A 21,257-nucleotide genomic window follows, 5' to 3' on the forward strand; every position below is an offset into this window, starting at 1 on the left:
ATAGGAATGAACATTTTGTAATATATAAAAGGACGTGACAGAATAATACTGTAGCTAAATACTTATCCAGCACAGTGTAGACACTCAAATATTTGTTTAAAATTACTCTACATTTCAGAAGTCGTGGCATTAAAACATTTGACTTGAAACACACTGCAATTTAATGCTAAATTTCTTCTTGTCAACCAGGGTCTAACAGTATATGACCTGTTTCTAAGAAGAAATAGAATGTATGCAAAAGCTTTTAATTCTGGAAATGTCATCATATACAATAGAGAAAAATTTTTAAAACAAAAATGTCTAATACTAGAAAAAATCCGAGGTACCTTTTACACGAAAGTATAAAAGCAACAGGAGGGGTTCAAGTCTCCAATTTCTGAGCTTTTTATGCGAACAGCGTATAAAACATGAATTGTGAAATATACAGTAGACCATCTGTGAGTGAGATGACTCCATGATGCCATACTTGACGAACACGGACTTAGGTGTGAAAAACACACAAAGCAAGCATCCACTTTACCCCTGAAACATGCTGGGAGAGAGGAAGTGTGGTTCTGTGAGGTCCCTGGTCTGTAGAAAGAAACCACCACGCTCTGGCTCCTGCCTGAAGCTGCACAAATGAGCTGGCTCCGTATTAGTGTCTTCTTTTAAAGGTTAGCACCTTTAAATTGTTGGCATGGGGATTAACGGGAGCTAGAAGGTGCACCCCTAAAAATTCTTTGAGCAAAACCGTAAATACCAAATGATGACATAAAGGGGCTGCTACTTTCTTTACAAAACCTTGACTGTGGCTTGTTTCTCCTCTGTGAATCAACTGTCTTTTTCCAACAAAGACATCCACTTCAGGGTCTCAAGGGATATCTATTCAAGGCACCTACTGTACAGCATACGTGGTTATCTACAGGTAGCACAGCCTGTAAACCCACCTTGCTCAACTAAATAGCATTTATCATGTATTTTTATGCCTTCTGACAACTGCTACTAAATACAAACAATGAAAGCATCTCCGAAAACTGGAGATTTCTACTCTAGGAGATGTGGTGGCTGGTAAAATCACCTGCACTTTAACCACGGAACGAGACATTTCTTCTCCCCATGTCCAGCCCATGCCCAGACTGTCCTCTAAATCAGGGGTCCCCAACCCCCAGGCCATAACAGTCCATGGCCTGTTAGGAACTGGGCCACACAGCAGGAGGTGAGTGGAGGGTGAGCGAGCCTGAGCTCCACCTCCTGTCAGATCAACAGCGGCATTAGATTCTCATAGGAGAGTAAACCCTATTGTGAACTGTGCATGCAAGGAATCTGGGTTGTGCGCTCTTTATGAAAATCTAACTAACGCCTGAGGATATGGGGTGGTACAGTTTCATCCTGAAACCATCCCCACCCTCACCTCCTCGTCCATGGAACAACTGTCTTCCACGAAACCGGTCCGTGGTGCCAAAGAGGTTGGGGATCACTGCTTTAAATGAATCCTTGGCCTTTAAGGGTACATGCTGCACACCTGGAGCTGGACCCATGGAGAGCTGATCCTGAGTTGGGCTGGGGCAGGCTTGCTGGCCGGGCCATACCATGAGCTGTCTGTCCTACTGGTAAAGCCTGCAACCCCAGAGAAAGTGCCCATTTCAGACCAAGAAGGGAGGTGCTCACAACAAACGGAAACATCTCTGCAGTCACACCAACAGCTGCACCCTTGTTCCTCTTGTATATTAAGTGCAGGATTAATGCCATGAATGCTAGGAATCCACCATATCACAAACATTGACCTGTTGGGTCAACCTGTTTCCCAAATAACCTCATTGCTGTTTCTTCTCGTTTGTACTTTATCTTTGCCTTTTCACCTTCATTTCCCTCTTTCCTGCCATCTCTTTTACCTTAACTGAGTTCTTTTGTTTCCTATTTCTGTTCCATATTAAATGACTTGGCTAGTTCACTCGTTGATTAAAATATGAAGAAGTTATTGTTGGACTGAGACATTGTTCACTGCAATGTCTTTTTTCGATGGAGAATAAGATAAAGGCTAACACTGTAAGTGTGAATGTTGAGGACAGGTTCCCTAACTTCAGCCTCAGAGGATCTTCCCATGCTGCAGTCTAACATGCTGTTACAGGTTGAATTGTGTCCCTGCAGACCCCACAATATTCGGATGCTGAGATCCTAATCTCCAATGCTTCAGAATGTGACTTTATTTGAAAATGAGGTTGTTGCAGACCTAGTTAAGAGGAGGCCACTCTGGAGTAGGGTGGGCACCACAAGCCTGTGTGACTGGTGTCCTCATGAAAAGGGTGTCCCCCTTTTCATGAGGACACGTGGACACAGGCATGCACACAGGCAGAACGCCCAGCGAACATGAAGGTGTCGGGTGATACATCCACAAGCCAAGGAACGCCAAAGATCGCCAGCATCCACCAGAAGCCGGAGAGGCATGAAGGGATTCTCCCTCACCACCCTCAGAGGGAAACAGCCTCGCCACCACCTTCCTCTCAGCCTTCCAGCCTCCAGGACTGCGAGGTGACACACACCTGCTGTTGAGGCTGTCCAGGCTTCGGGACTTTATAGGGCAGCTTCATCAAATTAATACACATGCCATGCATTTTCTCGGTCTACCCTGAAATTCAACAAAATGTGTTATTTGGTCAAATAAAATGAAACACAGAGCACCACATAACTAAGACACTAAACTCTTTCTCAAATAAAGGCAAGTTCATATATCATAGTCAGAAGTTAAAAATTAAAAGAATAATTGTCGCTGTCTATAATTCAAAGGTTGCTGTCAAGGGCTTTTCAGAAGACCTCTTCATAGGAATCCTGTTTATTCTTTGCCTGTGAAAATTTTGTGTTGCACCTGAGTTTAAAATTGTAAATAAGGAACCTAATGTGCAAAATGCAACATTTTACTTCATCCATGACTTTACGGACCTGAATAAGAGACTAATGAAATGAGAAATTGTTAAATTACAAAAAACAAGAACACGTGATCTGTATAATAGGGTACTATAAACACAGTCATATCAGAGGAACTAATCTCTCACAAGTCAGAAGGAGGCTGAGTAGAAAACTGCAGAACGACCACCATCCCCAGTCCCTTGTTGTAACCCAGCCACGGACCCAATGCTGAATCGCTGCAAGCCTTGGTTTCCTTGTGTGCATCTGTCAGGTGTCTCAGGCAAGGCTGCCCACTACACTGTCTCCCAATCTAACTGAGCTCAATGACTTTGCTGCGTTTTACTCTGCTGACCCCTCACTTCTTGGAATTTCCCACTTCCTGAGCTCCTGGACTTTTCTGCCTCCTGGCCCTCCCTCCTCCTGCTCTGTTCCTCCTCCACCTGTCCAAAGTACTCCTCAGTACCCTCTTGTTCTTGCCACTCTCTGTGTTCTCCCAAAGGGAGCTGGCCCACTATTTCCCTGCCTGCATGTCCAACTCTGACCTCTCGCCTACCAAAAGCAGTCCTCTAAGAGAGCAGCTATGTTAATAATCATGATAATATGATTGCACTTACGTATATTTATACTGTGCTGAACACTATGATTTTACAGTTGATCCATACAGCATGAAGCAATAAGGTAACTTAAAAAATGGTTTGTTAATAGATTAGTTTCTTTAAAAATGTCAACATATCCCAGCACTTTGTTTACAGAATTCTTTGGTTTAACAAGGGCTTTTATCTCATTTTACTTGGTGAAAAGTTAAAGCCCAGTTTGTCTCTGAATTCTAAATTAGAGGGTACACAATAGGCAAAGTGCTTTCAATTGCATCCAAGGTGAGAATGTGCAGGTCCTTCCTAAGACTCAACACCCAGTTAGAGATAATGGACAAAGCCCCAGCCGAGGGCTAATTGACCTTAATTTATGCCAATAACACAAACTCTGACTCTGGAGAATTAAGGGATGTTGGAAACAGTCACTGCCACTTGGAGGTCAATGAAAGTCCACCTTTGAGCACTGGTGGAGAGGAGGCAGGAAGCCTGCAGAGGTAAAAGTATCCTAATTTAAATGTTAAAAGGACCATTACAGGATCTTAATTCCTTCTAGCAAACAGAGCATGTACTTAGATGACAATGAGCATAAATACAACCACTCTAGAAAGAAAAGACAGGAGCTCTCTGCTCCAAAGAGTATTATAGCTTTCACAAGAAGGACCTGAGCTAACTTCTCATGTTTGTAGGTGGGTGATGGGATAAGTTTGCAGAAGACCCATTTAGGGGGACCATGGGCAAACAGAAGCAGACCATGAACTAAGTTAAAATTCAAGGCCCCCAGGTAAACCAGGGCCAACATCCCTGACTCCCCAATCCACCTCTTCTAAAACTCTCTTAAGAAACGCCATGATCAGTGTCTTCATTTAGCAAACACGTCTTCAAGAACCACAGCTCGTGTTTGGGGCAATCATTTTGCCCCCTCTAGTGAGGGGGCATTTCTTTATATTAAAGCCCTGAGAATTAAAGAAAAACAATATGCAGAAAGTGCAACAAATTATCGTCCAGGCTGTGTGCTTCTCTTTCTCAGAACATCCTATTAAGATTCTTCACTAAAGAATGCCCTTCCACAGAGCAGCACCAGACAAGAGCTTGGAGAATAAGTACTTATATTTCCTAGAAACTGTCAGACCAGAATAATCCCATTTCTAGAAACGGCAACAACAGTGGCCAAAAAAAATTGTTTATTAGGGAAATAATTATGGAAATTCCACTATAATTAGGGAAAATCTCAAATTCTGTATTTTATGTTTCCAGCTTTTACTTTTTCTGATAGGTTCTGGCCAAATTCCCAGAATGCATGTATGTGATGATGTCTCAAGTGATGGCAAACACAGAATATTATATTTCAGTTGTTTGCACTGCTTGTTTCTCCATAGTTCCCACCCTCGATGAGATGTTTTGTGCCTTTGGAGGCATGGTGCTGTCCAAATGCTTTGGGGCCCGTAGGATGGAGCTTGGTGTGACCCGGCTACTTAGACACAGCCACACCCAAAGGCAGCTCAGATTCTCCTTTAAGACCCTGGCCAGTGTCTCTCTGCCGTTCCAGGTAGCGTTAAATCTGGTTTGTGGACAGGTTAGCATGCAAAGCAAATTAGAATACAAACATGGGCTGCAGACATGTAAATGTCTCAGGAACTAAATGAGTTTCCTCTGATGACATGAATGTCTACGTCAAATCAGGGTATGGATGCAGAGCAGCTGGTGTTCATGGTGAAAAAGACGTGACTCAAGTGCCACTGACTACTTCTCCCGAATTCTGCCTTATCCTCAATTATGTCTAACTACAAACCGAGATATCTTCTTATCTAATGCAGTGACAATTAAAATGTCACCCTTGAGATAATAAGAGTAGGGCTTCTGCTGCAGAGAACTCTAAAGACAGTCAGTATCACATTCAGACTGTGTGCAGGAATTTCTTCCCCACAGAGGATGTGACAACTTCCCAGGGCTTTGAAAAAGCCTTGATACCTGAAAGTAAATACACATCACCTCAACATGGAAGGCAATGTGGCCACTGCAGGTGAACTCTCAAAATGTAAAACCTAATACCTCACCAAGTTGCCTAAGAGACAGGTCTCAAAACACCTACGGCTCCAGCCCTGGGAACCCATTTGCCTTTTCCTCTGCACCACTGAGTCCAAGTAAACAGCACACTCTGCTTCTGAGGACACTGAGGTTGATTCCATTTGAGTTGATAAAACTGCCTCCCCAACATGTAGTTCTTTTCCCATTTTCTCCCCTTTTTCCTTTTAATAAATTCCCTGCTGTGGTACAAGGGACCAGAACAGTAAAGCTGAAAGTCTCTCATTAATGATAAAAATGATTTAATCTGCTGGAAATATTTATTTCCAGAGAGGGAAGTGTGGTGTCCCAGCTCTGTAATGCTATCAACGTTATGTATGTGCAGTAAGTAGAAGAATGGCTCCCTCAAAGATGCCCACCTCCTAATGCCTGGAACCTCTGAATGTGTTCCCTTCTATGATTTAAGAGACTGTGCAGATATAAGTTAAAGACCAGGCCTGGCCAGGCACAGTGGCTCACACCTGTAATCCTAGCACTTTGGAAGGCCAAGGCAGGTGGATCACTTGAGGCCAGGAGCTGGAGACCAGCCTGGCGAACACGGTGAAACCCTGTTTCTACTAAAAATTCAAAACGTAGCCTGTACAGGTGGCGGGCACCTGTAATCCCAGCTACTCAGGGGGTTGTGGCAGGAGAATTGCTAGAACCCAGGAGGCAGAGGTTGCAATGAGCCGAGATCATACCATTGCACTCCAGCCTGGGCAACAGTGAGACTCTGTCTCAAACGAAAATAAAACAATTAAAATTAATCTTAAAAATAATAAGATCAGGCCCAATGTAGTCGCTAAGGTCCTTCTAAGCAAAAGAGGGAGCAGGAAGGTTAGACAAGTGAGGGCCAGAGTGAGGAGGTTGTTGGCTTTGAAGATGGAGGATGGGGCCATGAGTCAGAATGTGGAGCTCCTCTAGAAGCTGGAAATAGCAAGGAAACAGATTCTCCCCTAGATCCTCCAGAAGGAGCACAGGCCTGCCAACACCTTCATGTTAGCCCAGGGAAACCCACTGTGGACTTCTGATTTTCAGCACTCTAAGATAATAAATGTGTGCTGTTTTAAGCTGCTAAATTTATGGTAATTTGTTATAGCAGCAATGGGAAACTACAGTATCTGTTACTTCCTCTTTCCTGATCTAATCCAATCCAGGAGTTTGGGGAAGTGGAGGGGGGAAATCTAACTAATACCCAAATTCTCTTTCTCTACTATTTCCACTACCAAGTATCTGTTCCATTAACAGAAACTAACCAAGTGATGGTTTATTTATCTGGAAACCACTCAGCATCATAGAGTTTTTAAGGCTGGATAAACTAGAGGCCATTTAAGCCAAGCCTCTAATTTTATCCAAGAGGGAAAGAAAAAAAAGAAAAAAGGACAAAGAAGGGTTCAAGGAATGCCCTTGGACACCAGTTAAAGGGTGAATTTTGCTGACTTTCTAATCCAGTTCTCTAAATTTCTCATATCTTGCTAGTACTGTCGACAACTCACTCCTTCAGAAGCATTCTTCCTGCCCTAAGCCAGTTCCCTTGGCAAATTTTCCTTTAAAATGAATATTTCAATTAGTAAACTATGCATATTTTGCACATTCCAACTAGAAAGTAGCACAGACTGGCCAGCAAATTCATGCCAAGCTAGACTGGCTCAAAGAGCTTCAGTTCATATGATAACATCCGTTCACAGGCTCAGCCCAGGTACCACATTACCAAAGATTGAAATTTTGAAACCTGGTGAATTCAGCTTCTGCTGAAATGCAGAAGATACTGTAAGCAAATATACAGGTTTCTCAAGGTCTACGAATTTCATCCAAAATACTAAGGAGAGTTTTTACTACCCTAAACTTACAGCTTTTACAGGGCTTGTTTTTATTTATTTATTTTTTGAACCAAAATCATAGATTTAGAGTTGGAAGTGACCTTTGTGATCATTATTTCAATCCTTTCAGAGAATTCTCTCTGCAGGAATATCTATGTAGGACTTGGATTTGACCCAAGCACATACAATGTCTCAGAGGGCTCTCTGTTCCTGGCCAAGAGCATCAGGTCTTGTTTTTAATATAATCAGTGTTGTAAATTATGGCACAGAGAACAGACTCATTCAGCTGTGGAATGAACTGAGTTAAACGGACTTGTAAACATCCCTAAATGAAAGAATTAAAAAGTCAAATGAGGAATTATACAGCCGTCCCTTGGTATCCTCAAGGGATTGGTTCTAGGCCCTCTGAGGATACCAAAATCCTAGGATGCTAAAGTCCCTGATATAAAATGGCATAGTATTTCAATATAATCTAAGCACACGCTCCCATATACCTGAAAGCATCTCTATAGATTACTTATAATACTTAATACAATGTAAATGCTATGTAAATAGCTGTTATAACTATAGTTTATTTATTTGTATTATTTTTTATTGTTGTATTTTTTATTGGGGCTCTTTTGCTGAATATTTTCTTTTTCTTTTTTTTTTTTTTTTTTTTTGAGACAGAGTCTCGCTCTGTCGCCCAGGCTGGATGGAGTGCAGTGGCATGATCTTGGTTCACTGCAAGCTCCGCCTCCCAGGTTCACGCCATTCTCCTGCCTCAGCCTTCAGAGTAGCTTCGACTACAGGTGCTCACCACCATGCCCAGCTAATTTTTTTGTGTTTTTAGTAGAGACGGGGTTTCACCGTGTTAGCCAGGATGGTCTCGATCTCCTGACCTCATGATCCGCCTGCCTCGGCCTCCCAAAGTGCTGGGATTACAGGCGTGAGCCACAGCGCCTGGCCTTTTGCTGAATATTTTCAATCCAAGTTTGGTTGAATCCACAGATGTGGAAACTGCAGATATGGAGGGCCAACTGTATCATGTCAAATGTAATTAAGTTTTACTTACACAGTAGTATCCTGAATCTAAAATTAATTAATTAAAGTAACTAGAAACTAGCAAACTAGAAAACAGATTTCAAGATTCTCAACTAGGTTACAAACTCCTTGAGGGCGACGCTGTCTAAACATGCTTCTCTCTCTTGCCTGCTGCACCTTATTTAACCACAGGTGCACAATCAGTATGGGCTGAATTCAACTGGTATACACAGTTCCTGCTTAGCTCCCAGAAATGAATCTAAAATACATTTTCTAGGAATCTAGAAATATGAAGCAATATCATGAACTGTACTTTCTTGTGGCCCCCCAACAGAACTCACGCTTCCCCAGCTCATAACCACTTGCAGACATAATTTAAATTTGTCCTAATGGCCCAGATTCCTGAGCGAACACCAGATTCCTGTATCAGTGTTTGCTCCTTGGTCTGAAGCTTATTTTTCTCAGGGTACACGAAAGGTCTGATGCCGCAGATGCTATATCTGCGTTCTGGGTCAACAGACTCACCACACAAAAAGAAGAGTAACTCAGCCTCCTTGACATCTGATGTTCCTCAAGTGCCTGGCCATGAAGACAGAACCTCCTGATCTTATTTTCCTTGCTCTTAACTTACTATGCATTTCACTGTGACTCTTGCCACTACCACTTCAGCAGAGTTCATCACACAGCAGCACCCCAGTGGCCTAGCTCAGACACTGCAAACCAACCAAGAATAAGAACCAGAATTTACAGTTTTTTAAGAGAACAGTACTATCCTTTAGAATAGCCAGAGCCAGAGTGAACACCTGCTTTGCTGCAAATCAGAATGACATGGTAGAATGACGTCAGGTCGGATGTCAAATTCAGGCTGAAACCTAACTAGCCTTGGTTTCCTTGCATGTTCAATAGAGGCACTATGTCTGCTGCATTAGGTTATTGTGAGGACTAGAGAGAATATAGGTAAAGATGCTATTATTAGTAGTTAGATGTTTATTATAATTTTGTTTAGCTCTGTCAAAAAATATTACTTTTAATTAAAACGTTAATATAGTTCATCTTGAAGATTTTCTTTTTCTTCACATTTTTATCTGGGGCCTTAGCTGAAACTAAAAACAAACAAACAAAAACTCTATGCAGATTTGTCACCTCTCTTATAAATCATTTTCTTTTTCCTGAAACCTGGAGACAAGAGGCAAAATGAAACCTACCATCTCTTCTAAAGGGAGGGAGGGAGGAAAGAACAGTCCGTATATTAGCAAAAAAAAAAAAAAATTAAGGCAAGACTCCAGAAAAAGAAAAAACACAGGCATGAACCAAGCACTAACCAGTGTGCCTCAATGTTTTCCTTGAGGGAAATGATCTGTATGTTGCCCCCACCCCCGGCCAGGATGCTGCCAAAGGACCTGGATAGTGAACTCTGTACTTCTCTAAAAAAGATGGCTCTCAAGAAGGTGGAAACCTAGGATGACAGCCAGGAAAAGGTTGGAACCAGAGGTGGGGTCTTTATTGGGCTAGGAGCAGACTAAGTTGTACCCAGTAGCTGGCAATCAGGATCAAGGAAGAGGCTACGAAGTCAGATCACACTAGAGATCTGGGATACACACAGAGGTCAAGGAAAAGCAAGGTTAGGAAACCAGCAATGCAGCCTGAACCACAGGCAGAAAGCCACAGCAACACTAAGATCTGATGCTCCTAAGTTTCCTGCTGGGGGCTGGAGCCATCCACAAGGTAAGTCAAGCCCACAGTCCACAAGTAGAATCAAGTCACTGTCCTCAGGAAGTAGGACGACAAGGGTTAGAAATTACTCACTGGGTACAATGTCTGTCACTCAGGTGATGGAAACCCTAAAATCCCTGACTTCACCACTATGCAATCTATGCAAGTTACAAAATTACACTTGTACTCCATACATTTATACAAATATTTTAAAAAAGAAAAAGTCTTCATACAGAGGCCCATTTTCTCTAACCAGGAAGGAGTTTCCAAACTACAAGTCAATTCTTTTTAAAAGCACCTCTCTCTCCTTCACTCAGATTTGGAGACTGAAGAGGATGCCTCTGGGCAGCCAAGCCAAGCAGAGCTGGGCAAGTGAGAAAATCGCCATCACGTCAGTGACCACCTACTCACCCATGCACTTCCTCCAAAAGAAGACCTTCTGTTGAGCCTCCACCCTGCATCCAGCCTTCCTGAATGTCCCCTGACCTGCACCCCCTCATCATCTGGCTTAGGAACCATTTGGCCTCTGACCCACCTATGTTCTATATTCACAGACAAAAGAATAGGGAGAACGTGGATTAGATCACAGGGCCTCTAAAATTAACTCTGATTCACCCTTCACACTTTCTGACACACAGAATCATTGGGGGAAAACTCTTCTGATTTACTGAGGGTTGACTGTAAGGTACTGTCATAGGTTAGCTGTGAGAATTCATTTAATTCTCACACAACCCCATGAGTTACATAGGATAGTGTCCCCATCCTCACTTTATAGATATGAAAATAAAAAAATCAGATTCCAGTGAGTGGCATGGTCAGAAGTAAACTGACATTTGGCCTCTGGTTGATCAATAGTTCTCAGTAGGCAGCCTCTGTAGAGGAATTATGTCTCTTAGGGATAAAATTGAGATGTAATCTCACAGAAAGTTCTTGTGTGTTTTTTAAATTCCTTTAAAGAAAAATTCATATTGATAGTTCTTCCCTTGATTTAGGGATTTTTTTAATATCTGGTTTCTTGAAAAGCTTTTTAAGAGGATTTGCCAAATTACATAAGCATTTCTAGTTTTTCTTAATTTTAATTTCTCATCATGAGATTTTCTCATCAAAAATAATTCAGATAGTTCTAAAAATGTCCTGTAAGTAAACAGTGTCAGGAAAAAGTGAGATATGTTGAAATACGAACAAATGAATGAATGAATGGACAAACTTCAGAACAAATATCTAACTGCAGCAAGAACTGGGACTGGAAACACCTAACCAATGACAGCCCCATAGTGGTTTCTGGATGCTAAATATAGACAAGGTCCAAATTCCCAAAGTCTAACTCTGGCTTTATCACACATACTTGGCAAATGAATGTTATCCTGATAAAGCCCTCCTGTCTGGCCATGCTTAAGTAAATGTCCCAACATGGACTGTCTTCCACCTAGCTGCCAGGGGAAGATGGATCACTTCTGCACTCTTGGTGTCTAGCCAGACTACATTAAAAAGTCCTTCATCCTGCCTCAGCAACAAAAAGTGCACTGCCATCAGTTATGTTAAAGCTGTTGTGTGATAAATTTGAATATTGCATAATGGAGGGGAAAAAATCAAGGACTTACACTACAGCTATAAAAGGGATATGTGAAGCTATTTAGTCATGATTTTGTCACGAAGTAGTGACCTAGACAACTCAAATTCCAATTAATACTTGAAAAGCCCTTGGGACATAGTGTGATATGCATTCTTATCAAATGGTTCTTGGCTGGGCTTGGTGGCTCATGCCTGTAATTCTAGAACTTTGGGAGGCCAAGGCAGGCAGATAACCTGCGGTTGGAAGTTCAAGACCAGCCTGACCAACATGGAAAAACCCCATCTCTACTAAAAATACAAAATTAGCTGGGCATGGTGATGCATCCCTATAATCCCAGCTACTCAGGAGGCTAAGGCAGGAGAATCACTTGAACCCGGGAGGCAGAGGCTGTGGTGAGCCAAGATCGTGCCAGATTGTGCCACTGCACTCCAGCCTGGGCAACAAGAGCAAAACTCCGTCTCAAAAAAAAGATAAAATAAAATAAAATGAAATAAAACGGCTCTTAAAATAATGCATTTGAATTCCTAAGTATTTATATACAACATTGTCCCCTTAATTTTATTTTAAGCAAAGAACAATGGTATTTTTCATTTAGCAGTTGTGCCTCGCTACGAGAAAGTCTATGTCAATCAGCTAGTTTGCAGTTAAGGCAAATCTAAGCTACCTGACTCCACTATGCCATGAGGAAATGACAGACAAGAGAACACCCTACAGGCACTGAGGTTTTCCTGGAGTACCTTCCAAACCATGGCCTGCATTGTGCTTATGACCTGGCCGGGTCACTGCAAGGCCCTGCTGGTCCAGGCAGTCAAGAAGGGACTCCACAGTGTCTTCACAATCACCGCACTTCTGCCTGGCACAACGGCTTTGCCAAGCTACCCTCTTCGTTCCCACCGTTTCCTCTGCTGCTAGAAACACTCACAAAAGAATAGAGTTCTTACAGTTCTCTGAGCTCCACCTCAGCGTCTGCTCATAATGGAAAACGGCTGCTGCCAGAGCCGCTTCCACCCTCACGGAAGCGGGGTCACGGCTGCCTTTGGGAGTCTGATGAAAGCTGTAGGCTCTCTTCTCAGGAAAGACAAAAATGAAAGAAAGGAACAGAAATGCAGAGACGATGAGAGGGATTCCCTGACCTCCAGGTTAAGGATCCTCGGCTTTACAAGGCTAAGGGAGGAAGAATGGAGGGGGTGGTGGAAGGAGAGGCAGAGAGGGAGAGAAGGGAGTACGGAGTGAGCCAGCCCCAGGGACCAGCCACTGAACAAAGTGCTGCCCTTGTCTCAGCCTGGAATCAGACGGTCTGGGTTCTGGCTCAGGCTCGAGATTCCCAGTGAAAGCCACAAAGTTCTATGACTTCATCAAAAATGCTCCCTTGCCCACAGTGCCATTAGCTATTCCACGTGACCACACCGATCTTTTTGACCAAATATTCTCTCTCATTGATTAAACTATTCTACTATAAATTGTTGATGCCTTTGGGCATATACAGGATGGAAACAGCTTAGGAAAAAAAAGTATTCTATTTAACAAAACTTTACAGTAATTGGTACAGTCCCTCATTTAGTCAATAAACACTCGGCGACCACATGCTATGTGTCAGGTCATATGCCAGGTACAATTAATAACAACTTAAAAAGTAATCATAGCTAAACACATTGTGCACTTAACTATGTGTCGGGCACTGTACTAAACACTTTACACATATTAACTCATTTAATCCTCACATCAATCCTTTGAGGTAGGTATTATTCTTTCTTTTCCACTATTCACAATAGACAAAATAGAGCTATCCACAGCTAGCAGGTGGCAGAGCAGGGGATCAGAACTCAGACTATCTGGTTCACAGTCTGTGTTCTTAATCATTAAGGTTCCTGCCTTCAACCAACCCACACAACAAGGAGAAATGTAACAGTACCAAAAAGCACTGCTTGTGTTTGACAGTTCGACAGTGAAATGAACACAACCAGACTTGATCATTACACGTCGTATGCATGTAACAAAATATTATACGTACCCCATAAAAATGTGCACATATTATGCATCAAGTTTAAAAATAAGTTAAATCATAGAATTAAATTTCTTAGAAAAAGAAAATGAACACAACCATAAAATATGCATAGGTATAAAATAGTTTTTTCATAAAAGGGGAATTCTGTTTGATGTCTTATTATACACATTGGAGAAATAAAATTTATTATGAAGGATTTATCTAGATTGTCCAATTTTGTGTATCTTTATAATATCAAAAGTTCCATAAAGAGAATTCACTTTGAGAGTAAAATTATTTTCAAAAAGAATAGCTTATAGATGTTAAGTGTTTTCATTGGTTGTCCATAGTACACCTCTTTATCCAAATATATTAGCATATTGCATATAAATTACTTTATTACCAAGAAATTCGGAAACTGAGTATACAAAATTATCAGTGTCTGTCTCAGAACTATTTTGAGATGGCAGTGAACAGACTATGACTTGATGATAAACTAAAGAAAAAAATCACGCTTTATCGAATATAATCAATTTGGGATTGAAGAATTAATTGTGATGCAATTACATACTTTCTTAAAACTAAAAAAAAAGTCAAACTGACTATCAAAATGTCTTTAGCAGAAATATACTCACAGCTCTTTTTCAAAGCAAATGTACAAAATCTCCTACAGCCCCTTGCTGTCCAAGAGAGTCACGTGACGTAAATCATCTTCCTCATCATCTCGGCCACACAAGTTCCCAATTCCATATGCTCACCTAACTGCACCCCTGTCCCCAAAGGCTCCAGTCTCCCTCGATCTTACCTGCCCTTTATGCAACATCATCTCCTCCCTGAGGCTCTTTCTTGGTCTTTCACTGAGCTCCCAAAATCCTAGATTCCAAAACCACTCTTAGCCTGTTACCATTCCCAAATCTAATAAGCAAACTGTAGGACTTATGAACTCCAAAATAAATACCTGGTTCCCTACCCCAGGCACTCTGGATCCCCAGCTGATTCTGGGAAGCAGCTAAATTTGATAAGCCCTGGACTACACCACAGAAATAAGCATTTAGTTATAGGCATCCGTTTCTCTGCTGTACATTGAGGGAGGTGGGCTGCAAAGATGATCTCTAAGGTTCCTTCCAGACAGATCTAACAGTCCAAGAGTCCAGACTCTATAGCTATTTCATGGATACTGGTTTCTCTCCACACAGACTCCATGCTTCTTCAGAGCAGGGGCCACATTACTTTTTCACTGTCCCCAAGCCAGCATGGTGTGTTATGCATAGAAGGAGCTCAATAAACTTGTGACTCGTGGGTTTCTATGACTGTGCCCGCTGATTGAGGGTAACTAGTAAGCTGAGCCAGGCACTGCTGTGGCAGGGCTACTTGGCAGATCTTGTGCAGATGCTGAGTTACATCTTGTTCCAAAGGAACCTCCCACAAAGGCATCAAGATGTCAACACTAGATTTACTGTGGTCAGAAAACTGTAGAAATCAAACTCTTTCAAATTCTAGTATACCAAGATACAACAAGTTCTGACTTTCTGTTTATATGTTAGGGAAACCACAGAAAGCCCTCAGAGATAATGTATCTGGTTTGTAAGAATTATGATGCATACTGCTGTAGTGTCATAACAATTCCCATATCTGGCAGGGCACCGTGGCTCACGCCTGTAATCCCAGCACTTTGGGAGGCTGAGGTGGGCAGATCATGAGGTCAGGAGATTGAGACCATCCTGGCCAACAAGGTGAAACCCAGTTTCTACTAAAAATACAAAAATTAGCTGGGTGTGGTGGCACATGCCTGTAATCCCAGCTACTCGGGAGGCTGAGGCAGGAGAATCACTTGAACCTGGGAGGCAGAGGTTGCAGTGAGCCAAGATCACGCCACTAAACTCCAGCCTGGCGACAGACTGAGACTCCATCTCAAAAAAAAAAAAAAAAAGAGAGAGAGAAAAGAAAAAAAGAATTCCCATATCTAAGAGAACCTAATGGTGAGAAGAACATATCATGGATCTTTTTGCTGGAATGACAGTGGGGTGATCCAGGTAACAATTCAAGTCCAGGAAGTATATTAAATGGGCTTGAATCTATTACCAAGGTTATTCTACTATTGAAAAAAAGATGTTTCTAGCTGGTCTTCTGGAGTTGTCCAATGCCTGGCTACTAATCCTTCTTAACAAGAAAAACACCTTTGTTGAGATAATAGAAAAGCTAAGATTTATACAGAAAAACAACATTCCACACATTTATAAAGGACTTAATAGTTCGAATCATTTCTATCTGTTATGCCATTTAAACCTCTCACAACAGCCCTTAGAGTTAGGCAAGACACACATTATCTGCATTTTACAAATGAGAAAATGAAGCTTTGAAGAAGGTAAAAACCTACCCTACAGTGGAGCTGAAGCTCAACCCTAGGGCCTTACACTTCATCAGTGACCCCCTAAATGAGGGATTCTATAGAGACAGATGTATGATGTCTGGCCAAGAAAGTACAGGTGTGGGTGTGTGTTGTTTACTGTATTTTGCTTGTTTTGCTTGTCATCTGAACTTATTGAAGCAAGGTAGCAGAGCTTCAAATGGACCACAAGCCCCAACACATCCAACTGTGATCCTGTTTCAGACATTTATTTGGTCTACTTGGCCCCGAAGGTATTTGAATTTGTGACCCCTGTGCTAAATAATTATACTTACATACTTATATAAATAATTATATCTTCCCATCATGTAACATCTTATGAGCATATTCACACCATATTTTACTTCTTCCTTATAATCCTGTTTACTCATTAGAGGACTAAGCTAAAAAAAATTGAATGACTTGCACAAGGTCAGGACCTAAAATCTAAATGTGTCATATAAGAAACTACATTATGTGAGAATTTCTTAAGCAGGTGTCAAGTTAAAATTATTTAGAAAATCATTACATAAAACTTTCTGAACTTGAGTACTCAAGTACTCAAATCTCTTTTGAGATTTGATTATTCTTACTTACAGGACTATCATTCAGAGAATATGCAGAAACAGTGTTTTCATGTTTCCATGGGCAAGTCCTGAGAAAGTCATATTCCTTTATTTTTATCTCAAGTGTTCATGAACTTTCATTATCAAAGAAGAAAATGGACAACTATGTTTCTGAAAACGGAAGTCATTCAACAAAATACTAGCAAAACAAATCCAGTGATATATAAAAGGATTATATACCATAACCAAGTGACATAGTCCAGGAATGCAAGGTTGGTTCAACATATAAAAATCAGTCAATGTATTAAAGTATATTAATAGATTAAAACCCATATGACCATCTCAATAGATGTGGAAAAGCCTTTGACAAAAATCACACATCCTTTTATGCTTAAAAACACTCAACAAACTAGGAACAGAAGGAAACTTCCTTAACCTGATAAAGAGCATCTATGAAAAACCAACAGATAATATCATACTCAATAGTGAATGACAAAGCTTTCCTTTCAAAATGAGAAACAAACCAAAGATGTCTACTCACTCCACTACTATTCAACATTCTCCTGGAGGTCCTAGCCAGGCCAATCGGGCAAGAAAAAAAAATTAAAAGCAACCAGATTGGAAAGGAAAAAGCAAAACTATCTCTATTCACAGATGACATGATCATGTGTATATATATAAAATCCTAAGAAATACACACAGGACTATTAGAACTCATGAATACACTCAGCGAGGTCACAGGATACAAAATCAATATACAAAAAAGAAAGTAAAAATATCAGCGATCCATGTTACCATCACTAAATAATCACTAGCACCTAAAAAGCTTCCTCTTTTAGCTTTATCACTCTCAACCTGGGATACAGAAACCTAAAATCCAGAGTTTACTTTAGCTTTTAAAACTATCTATGATATCGGGTTAAAAGAAACATTTCCTGGCAGATGCGCAGCTCTGGAAAATTTTGTTTTTCAAACGTCTGGAAAACAAAAGGAAAGCTTCCTTTGTTTACATAGCCAAGAAGGTTGAGTGATGAGAATCAGAAAAGATTTTGAAGCAACACAAGATCTTCTCCTAGGGCCATTAGAGATCAGCTAATCTGCTCAAGTTTTAATTCTCTTCTAATGGGTTTCCTCAAAGTACTTTACAGCAGTTGCAATCAGTTCCAAATATTGCATCGTGATACTCACATAAACTGGAAAGTAATGGCTACATTTCCATTTATTTCATTTATATTTTTACTTTGGCCTAGTCTCGTAGAGATTTTAAATACCATTAAGTACTTCACAATATTGGTGGGGACTGTTTCCTTCTTCATTTTCATTAGAATAAACACAGAAGTGATATCTATCCTAATAATACAGAACATGCTTCTTAGGTAATATAAACCAAACACAAATAGAAAGAAGCATTGTTATACATTTCAAAAAAGCATTACATTTATTTTTCTGCAGGCCTGAATACAGACCCTGCCTGCTCTAAATGTCACGAGGTATAAAGTGTGAACCTCGAGGAGGAGCCAAGATGGACGAATAGGAACAGCTCCGGTCTACAGCTCCCAGCGTGAGCGACGCAGAAGACGGGTGATTTCTGCATTTCCATCTGAGGTACCGTATTCATCTCACTAGGGAGTGCCAGACAGTGGGCGCAGGTCAGTGGGTGAGTGCACCGTGCGCCAGCCGAAGCAGGGGCAAGGCATTGCCTCACTCGGGAAACGCAAGGGGTCAGGGAATTCCCTTTCCTAGTCAAAGAAAGGAGTGACAGACGGCACCTGGAAAATCGGATCACTCCCACCCGAATACTGCGCTTTTCCGACGGGCTTAGGAAACGGTGCCCCAGGAGATTATAGCCCACACCTGGCTCAGAGGGTCCTACGCCCACGGAGTCTCGCTGATTGCTAGCACAGCAGTCTGAGATCAAACAGCAAGTCGGCAGCGAGGCTGGGGGAGGGGCGCCCGCCATTGCCCAGGCTTACTTAGGTAAACAAAGCAGCCAGGACACTCGAACTGGGTGGAGCCCACCACAGCTCAAGGAGGCCTGCCTGCCTCTGTAGGCTCCACCTCTGGGGGCAGGGCACAGACAAAAAAAAAGACAGCAGTAACCTCTGCAGACTTAAATGTCCCTGTCTGACAGCTTTGAGGAGAGCAGTGGTTCTCCCAGCACGCAGCTGAAGATCTGAGAACGGGCAGACTGCCTCAAGTGGGTCCCTGACCCCTGACCCCCGAGCAGCCTAACTGGGAGGCACCCCCCAGCAGGGGCAGACTGACACCTCACACGGCCGGCCAGGTACTCCAACAGACCTGCAGCTGAGGGTCCTGTCTGTTAGAAGGAAAACTAACAGAAAGGACATCCACACCAAAAACCCATCTGTACATCACCATCATCAAAGACCAAAAGTACATAACACCACAAAGATGGGGAAAAAACAGAGCAGAAAAACTGGAAACTCTAAAAAGCAGAGTACCTCTCCTCCTCCAAAGGAACGCAGTTCCTCACCAGCAACGGAACAAAGCTGGATGGAGAATGACTTTGACGAGCTGAGAGAAGAAGGCTTCAGACGATCAAATTACTCTGAGCTACGGGAGGATATTCAAACCAAAGGCAAAGAAGTTGAAAACTTTGAAAAAAATTTAGAAGAATGTATAACTAGAATAACCAATACAGAGAAGTGCTTAAAGGAGCTGATGGAGCTGAAAAGCAAGGCTCGAGTACTACGTGAAGAATGCAGAAGCCTCAGGAGCCGATGCGATCAAATGGAAGAAAGGGTATCAGCCCTGGAAGATGAAATGAATGAAATGAAGCGAGAAGGGAAGTTTAGAGAAAAAAAAATAAAAAGAAACAAGCAAAGCCTCCAAGAAATGTGGGACTATGTGAAAAGACCAAATCTACGTCTGATTGGTGTACCTGAAAGTGACGGGGAGAATGGAAACAAGTTGGAAAACACTCTGCAGGATATTATCCAGGAGAACTTCCCCAATCTAGCAAGGCAGGCCAACATTCAGATTCAGGAAATACAGAGAACACCACAAAGATACTCCTCGAGAAGAGCAACTCCAAGACACATAATTGTCAGATTCACCGAAGTTGAAATGAAGGAAAAAATGTTAAGGGCAGCCAGAGAGAAAGGTCGGGTTACCATCAAAGGGAAGCCCATCAGACTAACAGCAGATCTCTCGGCAGAAACCCTACAAGCCAGAAGAGAGTGGGGGACAATATTCAACATTCTTAAAGAAAAGAATTTTCAACCCAGAATTTCATATCCAGCCAAACTAAGCTTCATAAGTGAAGGAGAAATAAAATACTTTACAGACAAGCAAATGCTGAGAGATTTTGTCACCACCAGGCCTGCCCTAAAAGAGCTCCTGAAGGAAGCGCTAAACATGGAAAGGCACAACCAGTACCAGCCACTGCAAAATCATGCCAAAATGTAAAGACCATCGAGACTAGGAAGAGACTGCATCAACTAACGAGCAAAATAACCAGCTAACATCATAATGACAGGATCAAATTCACACACAACAATATTAACTTTAAATGTAAACGGACTAAATGCTCCAATTAAAAGACACAGACTGGCAAATTGGATAAAGAGTCAAGACCCATCGGTGTGCTGTATTCAGGAAACCCATCTCACGTGCAGAGACACACATAGGCTCAAAATAAAAGCATGGAGGAAGATCTACCAAGCAAATGGAAAACAAAAAAAGGCAGGGGTTGCAGTCCTAGTCTCTGATAAAACAGACTTTAAACCAACAAAGATCAAAAGAGACAAAGAAGGCCATTACATAATGGTAAAGGGATCAATTCAACAAGAAGAGCTAACTATCCTAAATATATATGCACCCAATACAGGAGCACCCAGATTCATAAAGTAAGTCCTGAGTGACCTACAAAGAGACTTAAACTCCCACACATTAATAATGGGAGACTTTAACACCCCACTGTCAACATTAGACAGATCAACAAGACAGAAAGTCAACAAGGATACCCAGGAATTGAACTCAGCTCTGCACCAAGCGGACCTAATAGACATCTACAGAACTCTCCACCCCAAATCAACAGAATATACATTTTTTTCAGCACCACACCACACCTATTCCAAAATTGACCACATACTTGGAAGTAAAGCTCTCCTCAATAAATGTAAAAGAACAGAAATTATAACAAACTATCTCTCAGATCAGAGTGCAATCAAGCTAGAACTCAGGATTAAGAATCTCACTCAAAACCGCTCAACTACATGGAAACTGAACAACCTGCTCCTGAATGACTACTGGGTACATAACGAAATGAAGGCAGAAATAAAGATGTTCTTTGAAACCAACGAGAACCAAGAAACAACATACCAGAATCTCTGGGATGCATTCAAAGCAGTGTGTAGAGGGAAATTTATAGCACTAAATGCCCACAAGAGAAAGCAGGAAAGATCCAAAATTGACACCCTAACATCACAATTAAAAGAACTAGAAAAGCAAGAGCAAACACATTCAAAAGCTAGCAGAAGGCAAGAAATAACTAAAATCAGAGCAGAACTAAAGGAAATAGAGACACAAAAAACCCTTCAAAAAATAAATGAATCCAGGAGCTGGTTTTTTGAAAGGATCAACAAAATTGATAGACCGCTAGCAAGATTAATAAAGAAAAAAAGAGAGAAGAA

At 41.6% G+C, this 21,257-nt stretch overlaps 1 protein-coding gene across 8 annotated transcripts in view; it reads right to left on the bottom strand.

The window, feature by feature from the left end:
• Window positions 1–21,257, bottom strand: part of AFF3 (ALF transcription elongation factor 3) — a 616,655-nt gene that overhangs the window by 539,182 nt on the left and 56,216 nt on the right. Inside the window, exon 1 of one of the 8 annotated variants that reach the window (XM_054547819.2) lies at window positions 12,608–13,687. The exons of the other annotated variants lie outside the window; for them this stretch is intronic. The gene's annotated coding sequence lies outside the window, so the exon portion shown is untranslated. Of the gene's footprint in view, window positions 1–12,607; window positions 13,688–21,257 lie in introns of those variants that run through there. 8 annotated transcript variants of the gene reach the window in all.

Source organism: Pongo abelii, chromosome 12 (genome assembly GCF_028885655.2).
Source record: "Pongo abelii isolate AG06213 chromosome 12, NHGRI_mPonAbe1-v2.0_pri, whole genome shotgun sequence".
NCBI lineage: Eukaryota > Metazoa > Chordata > Mammalia > Primates > Hominidae > Pongo > Pongo abelii.